Source organism: Silene latifolia, chromosome 9 (assembly GCF_048544455.1).
Source record: "Silene latifolia isolate original U9 population chromosome 9, ASM4854445v1, whole genome shotgun sequence".
In the NCBI taxonomy this organism is placed as follows: domain Eukaryota; kingdom Viridiplantae; phylum Streptophyta; class Magnoliopsida; order Caryophyllales; family Caryophyllaceae; genus Silene; species Silene latifolia.
Window position 1 is genome coordinate 131,392,289 of NC_133534.1, and position 14,131 is coordinate 131,406,419.

The 14,131-nt window shown below is 46.9% G+C and overlaps 1 long non-coding RNA gene across 1 annotated transcript; it reads right to left on the reverse strand.

Annotated features, from left to right (window-relative positions):
- Positions 1 to 334: 334 nt before the first annotated feature.
- Positions 335 to 743, reverse strand: LOC141598290 (uncharacterized). The gene is made up of 2 exons (XR_012523398.1): positions 706 to 743; positions 335 to 573 (listed from the first exon to the last, which is right to left on the reverse strand). It is a non-coding gene; the product is annotated as an uncharacterized LOC141598290 (long non-coding RNA).
- Between the last annotated feature and the right edge of the window lie 13,388 nt (positions 744 to 14,131).

Consider the following 14,131-nt stretch of genomic DNA (forward strand, 5'->3'; position numbering starts at 1 on the left):
CCTCTTATTGATAGTTTTAATTCACTTCCTGCTTTACTGCTCTTTGCTTATTTCTCTTTCCTTTCAACTCCGTAGTTTAGAACCAAAAATTTAATCAACACCAATTGTTACCATAGGATTAGAAATAGATAGCTGTAGTTGCATTACCTCCCTGTGGATTCGATACTCGACTGCCTCTACTACATTTTAGTCGAGACCGTTAGGTTTTATTTTTGACAGGTACGCGACAGACGTGTCATTACTCATAACCTATTTGTGAATTTTTACACTATTAGGGGCCTGCAAAATGAATCAATATACAAATAATAACCCTGCATCTCATTCCTTCCAACAATTCAAACACAACTATATATTTATTATACCAAAAAAAATATCATAGCGTATACAATTCCGTCCATTCAAAGTAGTTTAAAACGTACACTACACGCTTCTACGACGCAAAATGTGTATTTTCAATTACAATTTCTAGAAATCTAAACCATACATACTCTAAACGTTCTTTCCACAATAAAGCGACCAAAGCTCTCGAACCTCGTTCATTTGTTCAATTGTCATTTGCGAACCTGAAACACACTATATACAAGAACAAGGATTAGGAAGAGGTACACACTTAGAAAATACGAACAATATCTATACATAAAAATTATATACGAACAATATCTATACATTAAAATTCAAATAGTTCGAGACAATATATCAATATACCTTTACTATGTCGTCCTCTGATGATGCGTAACGTACGGTAATATCGTATGGGAATGAGAGTAGTGAAAGACCTTATTTGGTGTCTTTGAAACAGATATGTAAATCAAGAAGGAAATGGGGTCTTGGCTTTAAAAACCTGCATACATGGAACCTAGCTCTCATTGCTAAATATGTTTGGTGGGTGGAAAAGAAGGCAGACCATTTATGGGTTCGGTGGGTGCATGCCATTTATATAAAGGATAGAATTTGGAAGGATTATGAGCCTTCCAACTGTTCTAGTTGGGCCTGGAAGCGTATATGTCAGGTTAAGAATAGATTCAAACCTTTATTATTTGATGTTACTTGGAGAGGTCTTGATCAGGAATATTTTACCCAGATGGGATACTCCTGGTTGTAAAAAGAGGCTGATGATGTTCCCTGGTATCCTTGGATTCAGAATAGAATGTTACTCCCAAAACATTCTTTTCTTATCTGGCTGATTGCTCAGAACAGACTACTTACCCAAGACAGGTTGATCAAGATGAATATCATAAAGGAAAATTGCTGTTTTTTGTGTGGTACCGCAGAGGAGTCCATTGATCACTTGTTCTTCCTATGCCCTTTTAGTCAGAAATGCAAGTAGCTTCTGGCAGCATGGCTAGATTGCTTCATTCCTGATCAGGGTATTATTCTATGGTGGATAGGTTACAGATGCAGATCTCTATTTATGAAGCAGTGCATTGCAGCTGGACTGGCATGTCTTATGTATGGGATTTGGTTTGCTAGGAATAGGAGTCGAATTGATCATGTTATCCCTCTCCCTGCTGTTGTTTTAAAGAAGGTGAAGGGGCTTTTTAGTATGCAGTTGAAGTGTCATAGATTAGGGCATAGTGACTGGAGAGTTCAGGCCTGGTTAGCACGACTAGAACAAAGCATGTAACAGACTAGAGATGCACATCTCTAGTGACAAATTTGTTTGGTTGGGCTTCAATATAACACTTACATTTCCCAAAAAAAAAAACGTACGGTAATATCATACATCCACTTCATAACATAATAACCGCACTAATAACTCTGCGGTGTTGAGGGCACTACATTTATACAAAATTAAGAGTAAGTAGGCAGCCGATAAGGGCACTAAGAGTATGCAAGACATCAAAATATTTACATTAAATAACACCAAATCTCCTACAAGTTTCACAAAATACTCCAAAAACATCAAAATATTTACATTAAACAACACCAAAAAACAAACATATGAGCAGTTTTCTCCAAGGCACCAACAGCACAAGATAAGATTCTCAACTAGTTGAATGACCAACTCATTGTTATTACGACATAAAGAAATAATTAATGTACCAAAACAAGTATAGTATCAAACTGCCATGTTGATTATCCTCCGAATTAAGATTCAACGTACAAAAATTGAAGATTGGACAAAGATTAGGGAACCCAAAAATCAACCATTTTACTAGATGGGTCTTATTCCGCAAAAAACATGAACAAAACAAAAACAGGAGGTGAGGTGGTAGTACCAGACGTAACTAAATTTCTAAGGAAAACAGCTCCATACCTCGACCAGGTCTTCGATTAGGGCGAACCTGTGTCTGATCCGCGTCATGTTGGATCGGTACTGGGATACGACGTCGTCGTTTCATATGGAGTTTGGGGAGGTCGGCGTGACTTTAGAGGACTTTGCCATGGTATCCGGCCTTCCTGGTGGCGAGTTGCCCATTGAGTTTACCGAGACGCCGGAGAGAGTGTCCCCTCCTGCGGTCACTGCTTTGATCGGTACTGCTTTGCCGGAGCCTTCCGACCTCGCTCCGTACTTGATCGCGAGTTCGTACGTGAAAGACCACTTCACCGGGAGGGTGGCAGGTGTTACTCCGGCGCCGTTGGAGAGTCCGGAGGCAGAGGTTGAGGCCGACATGAAGGAGGCGCGGGTGTGGTTGTGGTACTTCTTGGGTGCCACGTACTTTGGTGACAAGGGTGAGCGCTTGTCGACCAAGGTGCTTCCTCTCCTCACCGACTTTGACACTTTGGGTCGGTTTGACTGGGTTACGCCGGCTTTGGCGAGTTTCACCCGGTACTTGCACGCGGTGGTGCGTCCGGAGACAGTGGGAGCGGGTAGTGCTCCTGCTTTGGTTGGTCCCGACCTCATCTTTGAGGTACGAGTTTTTTGTGGGAGTTTTGTGAGTTTGATTTTGATTTTGATTTTGGCAATTTTTGAGAAATTGGCTGATTTGTGTTTGCTGTGTTTGATTACAGGCTTGGTGGTATGCTTACTTCACTCCTCTGCGTCCGGGGACTACAGACGGTGTTCCCTAGACTTACCCTGTTGTGAGGGGTTGGACGGTGGCTCGGAAGAAGTCGATTAAGTCGACTTACGAGGACTGTAGGCGTCGCGTGAACAAGCTTCGGGTTGTTGATGTAAGTTCTTGCTCTCTTCCCCTTCTCCTTTATAGAGATAGATAGAGATAGGATGATTAGGTAACTTATGAAGCCCCCAGTTAGCTGAATAGCTTTGTTTTGAATACAGTTTGTTGGGCGGCCTTGGGAGCACTACACGGGTGTACCGGCTGCCACCAGGGAGCGTTTGCGGCCTCGCAGCACCCTGCGTCTGTACTTGGAGATGGCGATTGAGCCGGTTTGGTACCTGGGCGAGCGTTTAGTTCGCCAGTGCTTCACCGAGTCTTTCGTCGTGCCGGTTGACCCGCCTAGGGTCTTGTTCTAGGAGTCGACCCCTGATGAGGCTGAGAAGCACCTTCACGGTCAGGGAGGTGAGGAGCTGTGCTGCGGGACGTTGACTACGACACCTTCCGGTTGTCGAGGCTTGCTTGGTACCCGATCGAGGTATGTTTTCCTCTGTTTTTTTGTTTTCATTGCCCCTCTTGATAGGAGGGTTTGTCATCTTTGATGTGGATCCAAATGGTAGGGAGTCAACCTGTTGATGAGGACTCAGCCCCCAGCTTTCCCGACGGAGACCACTATTCAGGGGCCGGGTGGCAAAGAGCTTCAGTTGCGCTTACCGGAGCCCGCGGCGGCCGAGGTGACCGATGCTGGCATGGAGTGGAGGTTGATCATTCTGAGGGTGAGTTCCTGAATTGAACACTTTCCTCAATTACACTTTGCCTTACATTGTATTGAAGGACATTTTGTTTTGTAGGTGACGACTGTTAGTCACCAGGACTTGTGGCGGATGGCTAACCGCTGGAGGGCGCTTGCTGGTGACCTGGCTGCGAGGGAGGCTCGGCTTTCTCAGGTACGTTTTGTGTGCTATTTTTGTGTGTTTGGTATTGTATTTCGTGTTTTTAGATCTTGAGGATCTGTTATTGTGTTTTGTAGGGCACTGCGGATCCGGCGGAGCTTGCTCGGGTCCGTGCTGATTTGGAGGCAGCTAGGTCGATGATCGAGGCCCAGGGGTTGGGGATCACTCGTCGGGACCAGGAGTTGAGGCGTCGTGAGGACGAGTTACGGAGCCGAGACGCGGAGATTGCCTCTCTCAGGGCTCAGTTGGCTGCGGTGGAGGAGCTTCGCGTCGTGATGGAGCAGTAGACGCTGGAGAGTTCTCCGGAGAGGGAGTCTGAGCAGGTGGTGGTGTCTGTGTTGGCGGCGACTCCTAGTGAGACCAGGACTGGTCCGACGGGAGACGTTGAGTACTTGTTGTAGTTTGTCCGTGTCTTGGACTCTTGTCTGTACATATTTACATTTTGCGTGAGGCGGTTTGTATATATGTGTTTTTGGATTATGGTTCATTTTGTGATTTTTGGCTTTTTTGTGTTGTGTTTCGGAGGGGCGCTGTTGGCTGTCGATTCTCCTTTCGCTTTTCACCAGTTCCTGCATCGTTAGTGTAGAAAAACAGGCAACAGATAGCACATATGCAAAAATGCAAGCATGTAAAAGTGTTTGATTGAAAACACGTAGAGCATTTGATCGAAAACCAAAATTAACCAAGATGACTTGAAGTTAAAATTGAAATTTTGAAACGAAAGAAATGAATTTTGAAAATTCCGTGACAAATCGTCACGTTCGGAATTCAAAAGGAAATGACATGAAAATTTGAACAATTAACTCGTGTCGTGAATTAAATTGCATCGAAATCATTGAAATTGACTCGAAAAATTCAAACTCAAACCGTCAGGAAAGAATTTTTTAGAAAAGGATTTTTGCGAGTATATTTGATTTTTGATTTTTGAGGTCAAGACTCAAATTTGTGAGTGCTTGAATTTTTGAGGAAAATTGACGTCGTGTTATCAATCTTCGATTTTGATTATTGATGGAAAATTGCGAAAAAGCGAAAAATTTCCGGAATTTCGACTGACATGGAAACGATCCATCGCGGATCGGGGCGACTAGCCCTTTCCCCCTTAAAAAAAGAAAGAAAGATCCGTATGTTTAAAGCTGCGTCATGGAAACCGTGTCGGATTTCGTAAAACGCGAAAACAAGGAAATGTGAGTGTGAGGAAACACAAAATATCCTGAATTATTCCGAAGAGGCACGAGCTTCCTGGCGGGAGGTTTGAGGTGTCAGGAGAAAGCACAAGTTGAAAGAGACAAGTCAACAGCGGGAATCCTGGAGAAGCCTCAAAGAGGCGCGAGCAGCCTGGCGATGGAAGCCGGCTCTCCCCTTTTTCTGAAAAATGCGCTGGTCATTTTGTATAAATAGGGACGTTTGCGCTTCATTATTTCATCATCCGAAACACAAAATCATCTTTACAAAACCTCTTCTTCTTCCACAAAAATATTTCATGGATGCTTTTGAGAACGCATTGCGACAATGGTGCCGGGATTTGTCGCCTCCCGAAAAGTATCAACTCGCTTGCATGGGAGTTGGTCAATTGTTGGTGCTTCGTCAAGTCAAGGTGCAACCTTCGTTCCTTGAAGCATGTTCTCGGTTTTGGGATTCGAAACATCATGTTTTCGTTTTCCCAAAAGGTGAGCTTTGTCCTCTTGCCAAAGAAGTTGGAGCCATTGGTGGGTGGCCGGGTTGTGCTCCGGTGCTTCCTCCGACTCGGTTGTGCTACAAGGAGAAATTCCGTTCCATGTTGGGTTTGTCAACAAGTCAAATCAACTTTCTTCTCGCTCCACATGGTGTGGACATGTTGGCGCTTATCAACATCTTTTCAAACCGATTAGATGCTAATGTCTCGGAAGTGGCTAGGAGAAGGGCCCTTGCATTTTGCCTTGTCCATGTGTACCTCTTTGTTGATGTCTTGAAGAAGGAGGGGCCAAGATGCCATGGTAGCATAACCCTTATCCATGTGATTGAGCAAATAGAGCATGGTAGAGATCCATCATGGTTGGTGCTTGGAGAGATTATCCAAGCTTTGGACAAGGAAGGCTCTTGTGGAGAAGCTCCCTCTTTTGGATCCCCGAGGATCCTCCGAGTGTGGCTATTGGAGAAGCTAAGGTATGTAGAGCCTCCGGTTGATTCTTCTTCTTACTCCTTCCGTCACCTTACCATGAGGAAGAAGTTGTACCCGGATAGTTTCACTTCCACCGAGGCCTATTGGGCCGCAAGATTGGCGGAGGAGGGTGGTCCTCATATCCGTTGGGTGGTGCCGTGGTGGCACTTGAGGTCCTTCACGGGGTTGCCCGCTTCGGGTGCTAGTCCTCTTTCTTTGATGGCGGTGGGTTTGAAGGTTGCTTCCTTCATATATCCTGAAAGTCTCATGAGGCAAATGGGGCGTTAACAAAAGGTGCCCGCTCAAGATACTCTTGTTCAAGAGAATATTTTCCGGAATTCCGAGCTTGTGGAGTTCTTCGAAAGATGGTGGGCCACTCGGCCGCTTTGGGAGGTGCCAAACCCCGTTGCTACGACATGGGTGACTCCCGCTTATGTCAAGTGGTCACGTGCTCCGTCCTTGGAAGAGAGATCCAAATTTCGTAAGGACGAGGGTGTCGACTTGAAGTATCGAGAGGTTGGCAAGGCCAACCGTGCCTTCTTTGAGGAGTATGTTGATGGAGCTACTCCCGATGTGATGAGACCACCGAAGAGGAGGAGTTCCGGCCCCAAGAATATGGTGGGCCGTGCATTGGCTCGTCTTGGGTCGAATATAGGGTCTTGTGTTAGACCGGAGGCCGTCGCCGTCTTAGATCCGTTTAGGATCCGTTCCGAGGAAGAAGTCCATGCTAGGCGGGCCGACAAGAAGAACAAGGGTAAGATGTACCCCGAGGGAAAAGGCAAGGGTAGAATGGAAGAGTGAAGACCTCCATTACCCACTTTATTATTATGTTGTATTATTGTTGTAGGTTTTTATTATGTTGTACTAGCTAGTTGTTGTGTGTTTTGTGCTAGTTTTATTATGTGAGGTGTTTTAGTTGACACCTTAGATTTGACAAGTTCTAGACTCGTCGAGCTTTATTTGTTGTTGAAATGTAATCCCTCCCATTATTAATTAAATAAGAGGATTGCTCGTGTCGAAAATTGTGAACACTTGTTTCTTCCATCCATTTGGTGAAGGAAATTCAATTTGAATCGTCCTAAACATTTGCACTTGGAAAAGTGGTATTTTGTGGAAAGGGAGAAAGGCTTATTTTGTATTTTTGTGGAAAAAGGGAATGGTTTTCCCTTTTCTTTTTTTTGGGATGTTTTTGTACGTGGGATTTTTGTATGGGGATGGTTGTTTTTGATTGTGGGAATGGTTGTATCCTTCTTGTGTAAGAAAGGACTGCCTACTTATTCACCGGGAGAGGTGAAATCAAACCATGATCGTAGTTCGAAATGTTTTGTAAATTTGATTGGGTTTTGTGGTTGTATCCCTCAGGCATAAGAGGGACTGCCTACGTATTCACCTGAAGAGGTGAAATCAAACCATGCTCGTAGTTCAGGGGGTTGTTTTGTTTTAGTGCAAATGGACGTTGCCTTTGACAGATCAAAGGACATTCGAAACGGGCAAGGTGCCGTAGCTTAGACTCGATAAAACATGCAATTTCAAATCAGAACACGTTGAGGAACTTGACTTGAAAGGGGTTGAGGTCGTTGCTAGTTGTAAAACTAGGCTAGGTCGTTGGTTGTTATGGTTCAAGGGTAATATTTCTTGAGTTGGTCTAGGTTGGTCGGGTTTGTAAAGTCCTCCCCATCTAGGTCACTCAGTCTCACTGCGCCGCCCGAAAGTATTTTCTTGACCAGGTATGGCCCGGCCTAGTTGGGTTTGAATTTTCCCCTCGGATCGACGGGTAATGGTGCTCGAACCGACTTGAGGACCAAGTCGCCCTCCTGGATGTTTCTGGGTTTGACCTTCTTGTTGAATGCCCGTTGTATACGTCGTTGGTATAGCTGGACGTTGTGCAAGGCGTTGAGTCGCCGTTGGTCTAGAAGAGTGAGTTGTTCGTACCTTCGACGGGTCCATTCCGCCTCAGGGACCTGACTCTCCAGTAGGATGCGTAGAGAAGGGACCTCTAACTCTACCGGTTGAACCGCCTCCATACCGTATGATAGGTAGAAGGGTGTGGCGCCTGTCGGTGTTCGAATGGAGGTTCGGTATCCCCAGAGTGCGAATGGGAGTTTGCTCGGTCAATCGCGGTAGTTGTCTTGCATTTTCTTGATAATGGTGACAAGAGTTTTGTTCGCTGCCTCCACCGCTCCGTTGGTTTGGGGACGGTAGGGGGATGATCGATGTCGCTTGATCTTGTACTTGTCCAGCAAAGCTTGAGTTTCCGCCCGGAAGTGAGAGCCTTGATCGCTGATGATTTCATGAGGTACCCCATATCGACAGATAATGTTGTTTTGAATGACTTTGGCCACTTATTTGGCGGTCAAGACTGCATATGACTATGTTTCTACCCATTTGGTGAAGTAGTCGATGGCGACGTGGACGAAGCAATGCCCCTTTGTGCCTATCGGGTTGACTTTCCCGATGATGTCGATGCCCCAGGTTGAGAAAGGCCAGGGCGACATCATGGTGTATAAGAGGGATGGTGGTATGTGTTGTATGTTGGCGAAGATTTGGCAATTGTGGCAATGTTTGACGTAGTTATGGCAATCGGCTTCCATGGTGGTCCAGTAGTAACCTAGCCGCATGATTTTCCGTGTAAGCATCATTGCACTCATGTGAGGGCCACATTCTCCGTCGTGAACCTCTCCCATGACTTTTTTGGCTTTGTGATGGTCAATGCAAAGGAGGAGAATTCCTTGGGGTGTTCTTTTGTAGAGTTGATTTTGGTTTATCACGAATTGTGATGCAAGTAAACGGATGGCTCTTTGTCCTCTTTGATCAGAGTTGGGAGGGAATTCGTTTTTGGTTTTGTAATTGAGGATGGCTTGGTACCAAGGTTCATCATGGCTTTCCTCTTCGTCGATAATAGCACAAATGTAAGCTGGCTCGCTCTTTCTCTCGACACATAGGGGCATTGATGTCATGCCGCCAGGTATGTTGACGAGCGCGGCAAGTTTTGCCAGGGCATCAGCAAATTGATTTTCCTCTCGTGGCAAATGGAAGTAGTCGACTTGGTCGAAGAATTCGGCCTCTTGACTGATCTTTGCCCGGCAGGGAGCTAAGCTGTCAGATCGGATTTTCCATGATCCGGACACCTGGTTGATGATGAGCGAGGAATCGCCATGGACCCTCAATCTCTTGATGCCAAGTGTGATGGCTGCTTGTAGGCCGATGAGGCTTGCTTCATATTCAGCGGCATTGTTGGTGACGGCGAAGTCTAGCTTGACCGAGATCGGAACGTGTTCTCCCTCTGGTGAGATTAGAAGGATTCCTACCCCGAAGCCTCTCAGATTAGATGCACCATCGAAGTATAGGTCCCATGCGTCGGAGTCGGCACAAAGGATGTCTTCGTCAGGAAGTGACCATGTGTCGGTCGTCGGATCCTCGTTGACGGGATTCTCTGCCAGGAAATCAGCGACTGCTCTTCCCTTGATAACCTTGAGGGGTACAAACTTGAGATCGAATTCGGACAACATGAGTGTCCATCTAGACAGCCTTCCGTTTAGCACGGGTTTTTCGAAGATGTATTTAACCGGGTCCATCTTGGAGTAGATGTGGACCGTATAGCTGAGCATGTAATGCCGCAGCTTCTTTGTTGACCATACTAGGGCAAGGCATGTCTTTTCCAGTTAGGTATACCTCGTCTCGTACTCAATGAACTTTTTGCTGATGTAATAGATGGCTCGTTCTTCGTTCCCACTGTTTGTGCTAACATTGCTCCCATGGCTGTGTCGGTAACAGTCAGGTATAGGGATAAAGGAATCCCTGGTTGAGGTGGCATGAGGACAGGAGGTTTGGATAGGATTTCCTTTATCCTGTTGAAGCCCTTCTAACAGTCGTCGTCCCAATCAGCGTGATCGGAGGCGCGAAGCTTTTTGAATATCGGTTCACAAATCATAGTGAGCTTGGCAATGAAGCGGCTGATGTATTGGACCTGACCGAGAAATTCCCGAATCTCCTTCTCGTTCCAAGGCCGGGGCATTTGCTGAAGGGCTTTGATTTTGGTTGGATCAATCTCAATGCCTCTTTTGCTAACGACATGTCCCAAGAGTTTTCCGGAGGTGACCTCGAATGCACACTTCTGAGGATTTAGTCTCATGTTATATTTCCGCAGACGAGCGAAGAATTTCCGGAGGGCACTGATGTGGCCGTCCCGTTCTTTTGATTTGACAATCATGTCATCGACATATACCTCTACCTCCTTGTGCATCATATCATGTAGGAGAGTGGTAGCGGTTCTTTGATAGGTTCCTCCGGCGTTGATGAGGCCGAAAGGCATGACCGTGTAGCAATATGTACCCCACTGTGTAGTGAACGGAGTCTTGTGCATGTCTTCCTCAGCCATTTTAATCTGGTTGTACCCAGCATACCCGTCCATGAATGATAGGAGAGCATGCTCGGCAGTATTGTCCACCAGAATGTCAACATGTGGCAAAGGGAAATTGTCCTTTGGACTCGCCTTGTTCAGATCCCTGAAGTCGACGCAAACCCGAATTCTTCCGTCTTTCTTTGGTACCGGCACAATGTTGGCCACCCAATCCGAGTATTCAGACACTTTGATAAAACCAGCCTTGAACTGTTTATCCACCTCTTCCTTGATTTTTAGGGCCCACTCAAGACGCATCCGGCGTAGCTTCTGCTTCACAGGTTTAGCCCCGGGTTTAATGGGTATCCGGTGCTCTGCAATTTCTATGTCAATCCCAGACATGTCTCTGTAAGACCAGGCGAACACGTCCTTGTATTCGTGTAGGAGGTCAATGAACTGTTGTCTTTCCGAGGGGTCCAGGGTTGTCCCTATCCTAAGTTCTTGAGGTGTATTGTCGGTTCCTACGTTAATAGGTTCAGTCTCCTTAATGATGGGGGTTCTGGTTTCCCGTTTGTCAAGTTCTTTGGCTAGGTGAGGTGGGTAGTCACTCAAGTCAAATTCCTCATAGTCATTCAGAATTGTATTGCATTTAAATTGAGACGAGTCATAAGCAAACTTAGCGTTCATTAAGTTGACACGAGCGAAAAGCTCGGAAAGGACAGACATCTCTTGGTCAGTCGTAGGCGACACAACAGAGGAAGTGGCCCCTAGAACAGGCTCCAGGTCGTCACCTTTCATGGGAGTGGGGGTGACCCTAGTAGCCTCTGAATCAGCCACGACTTTGTGATAAAACAGTGGGAAGGGGACCTTGACTGGGACATCAAGAGCGTTAGGAGCTACGACAGACTCTGACTCCGACTCAGACTCAGACTCAGATCCTTCTTCACTTCCCTCCTTGAACATAGGGACTTCTCCAGTTGTTATCTTGAGAATGCGGCCTTGGCGATCGGTCCACTTGAAGGTCTTCCTCCAGCCTTGGGTAGCCTTCTCCGGGTCAGTATCGGGGATCAAGGCGGTTGGATCCAATTGATTGTCCTTCAGGGCGATGTTGATAATGTCCTCATAGTCGAGGTGTTTGACGTTATCTTCCCCAAAGAGGAGTGTGACAGCTTGTCCGTCAAGGCATGGTGACGGCTTAGACTCTGTTGATGCAGCTTCGATGTTGTTGGGGATAAAGTAGCAGTCCTGGAAGACTTCCACTCCCGGGTACCTAGCCTTCACCACAGACTAATAGATTGGCTCCGGAAAGCCATGGTAGAGCTCGGACTCTCCCTCGGGGACAAAGTATCCGTTGAGAGTCAGATGATAGGGACAGAGGATAACCTCGTGCTTCTTGCGTTTTCGGACTAGGAGGTTCATCTTCTGGATATCTTCGTCGGTGGGTAGGTATCCCAGCCCAAAGGGAATGTTGGGGACCTTAGCCTGTTTCAAGGGAGGCAATGGGTCCTTCAGTGGATTGAGCGGCAAACTCGGGAAATAACCCTGACGCATCATAATACGGTTGATCGTGAGGTTGGTGAACGGGTCACAATTAGAGGGCGTCAATTCATCAGTTATGGCGTTTACGGCTTGGAAACCCCACATTTCGTTGTCATCCTCTTCAATGACTTGGGAGGCTATCCCCTTTCTCATAATTGCTTTGATTGGGGAAGCGGGAATTGTGATCGTTTTCCCGCTGAAGGGGACCCTGATCTTCTGGTGGAGAGTTGAGGTGACCGCCTTGACGGCGTGACTCCAGGGACGTCCCAGGAGCATGTTGAAGGACGCGTTGATGTCGACCACTTGAAAACTGGTTTGTCTTTCCAGTGCTCCGGTTGCGACGGTCAAAGTGATAAGCCCAGCGACCTTGCGATGAGTGCCGTTGTAGGTGCGTACTCCTTGATTCGTTGGTACCAAGTCATCTTCCTTGATACCCAACCTGTGGGCAGTCTTAAGAGGAATGACATTTACCGCGGAACCGTCATCCATGAGGACCATGGGTATATTTTTCTGGAGGCATTGTACGGTGATATACAGGGCCAGGTTATGATTGGCTCCGAATGGAGGGATATCCTCGTCGGAGAAGACGACCGGGTTGTTCAGATCAGGGGCGTCCCTCGTCATGTGTGCCACTATTTCTTCTGGGGAAGAGGTGGAGGGCACGGTTAATTTTCCCAAGGTCTGCAGCAAGGCCTGTCGATGCTCAAAAGACGTTGCGATCAGCTCCCAAATTGAGATTTCGGCTTTTGCTTTCTGGAGCTGTTTCAGGATTGAGTTCTGAGGAGCCTTTGGTTGAGTGTCCACCTCTGGGACGATTTGGTCATTCGTTGTTGTAACGACCGTTGGATTGTTCGGATTCTGATAGGGACGTCCGGACCGGGTGAGATGCCCGATTTCTTTCGCCCGCTTCTCCTTCCCTGGGATGATATAGACATCCTCAACATCATCTCTCCATATGTCGTTAATTTTGGAGTCTCGAGGATATCTTGGAGGGGTATTCCTCGGTGGGTAGTTCTTGTGAGGGATACTTTTGTGAGGGTGGTTTTTGTATGGGTGATTTTTGTGGGGGTAGTTATTTTGAGGGTAGTTATTTTGAGGGTGATTTTCGTGGGGTCTATGCCAGAATGGTCGCGGGAGCAATCCATCCTGGGGTGGGTAGTTTGGAACGCTTGGGGAATTCTCCCTTGGGCGCGGTGGCGGTGGATTGAAAATGAGTCAACGGTAGGCGTCGTTGAGTCGGGTGATTCTCTCAGAAAGGCTGGCTATGGCCTCCTCAACTTGTTGGAACATAGTGAGCATAGTGGCAGCACTAAACACAAACACTCCGTCTAAAGGATCTTTTTCCAAAGCATTCACCTCGTCGTCAATTGGCAGGATGAGGTGAGAGGAGTCTAGGGTCGGCTCATCGTCAGAGATGGCGTGGATTCCCAGGGGATTCGTTTTTTTGTTCGGTTTAGTTGGTGGGGGTAAAGGCAAATCTCCTTTCTCAATCATGTCTTGAATGAGGTGCTTGAGTTTGAAGCAAGTTTCGGTATCATGCCCTTTCCCTCGATGATACTGACAGTAGGCGTTGGGGTTCCAGAACCGGGACTTCTTGGCATCGGTCGGATCCGGGGTGGGTCCGATCGGTTGTAACTTCCCCTGGTCCATGAGCCTTTTCAGGGCACTTGCGTAGGTCGACCCTGTGTTGGTAAACACTCTCTGGGGGCGTTCAGTTTTCTTAGAAGATGGTTCGACGAGGTTAACCTCATCAATCTTGTTTGTCTGGCCGTAAGGGCGAGATCCGGTGGAGGTGGATCCCTGGTAACCTCTGCCAGTAGTCTTGGCTAAGACACCCTTTCGGAGGTCGTCCTCAATGCGCGTCCCAAGAATCTGCAGATCTTGGAAGGTCTTGATATTCTGATACCTCAGTAAGTTGGCATAAACTCGGCGGATATTGTTGACAAACTTTTCCACCAAAGTTGATTCACTCGGCTTACTGACCAATTGAGTACTCAACCTCCTCCAACGGGTTAGGAACTCAGTGAATCCCTCCTTGTCGTTCTGGGTTAGCACTTCGAGAGTACGGGTATTGGTCTGGATCTCGACATTGTCGGCATACTGTTTGGCAAACTCAACTGCGATCTCATCCCAAGTAGTAAGGTTTTTCGGATCAAGGGAGTAG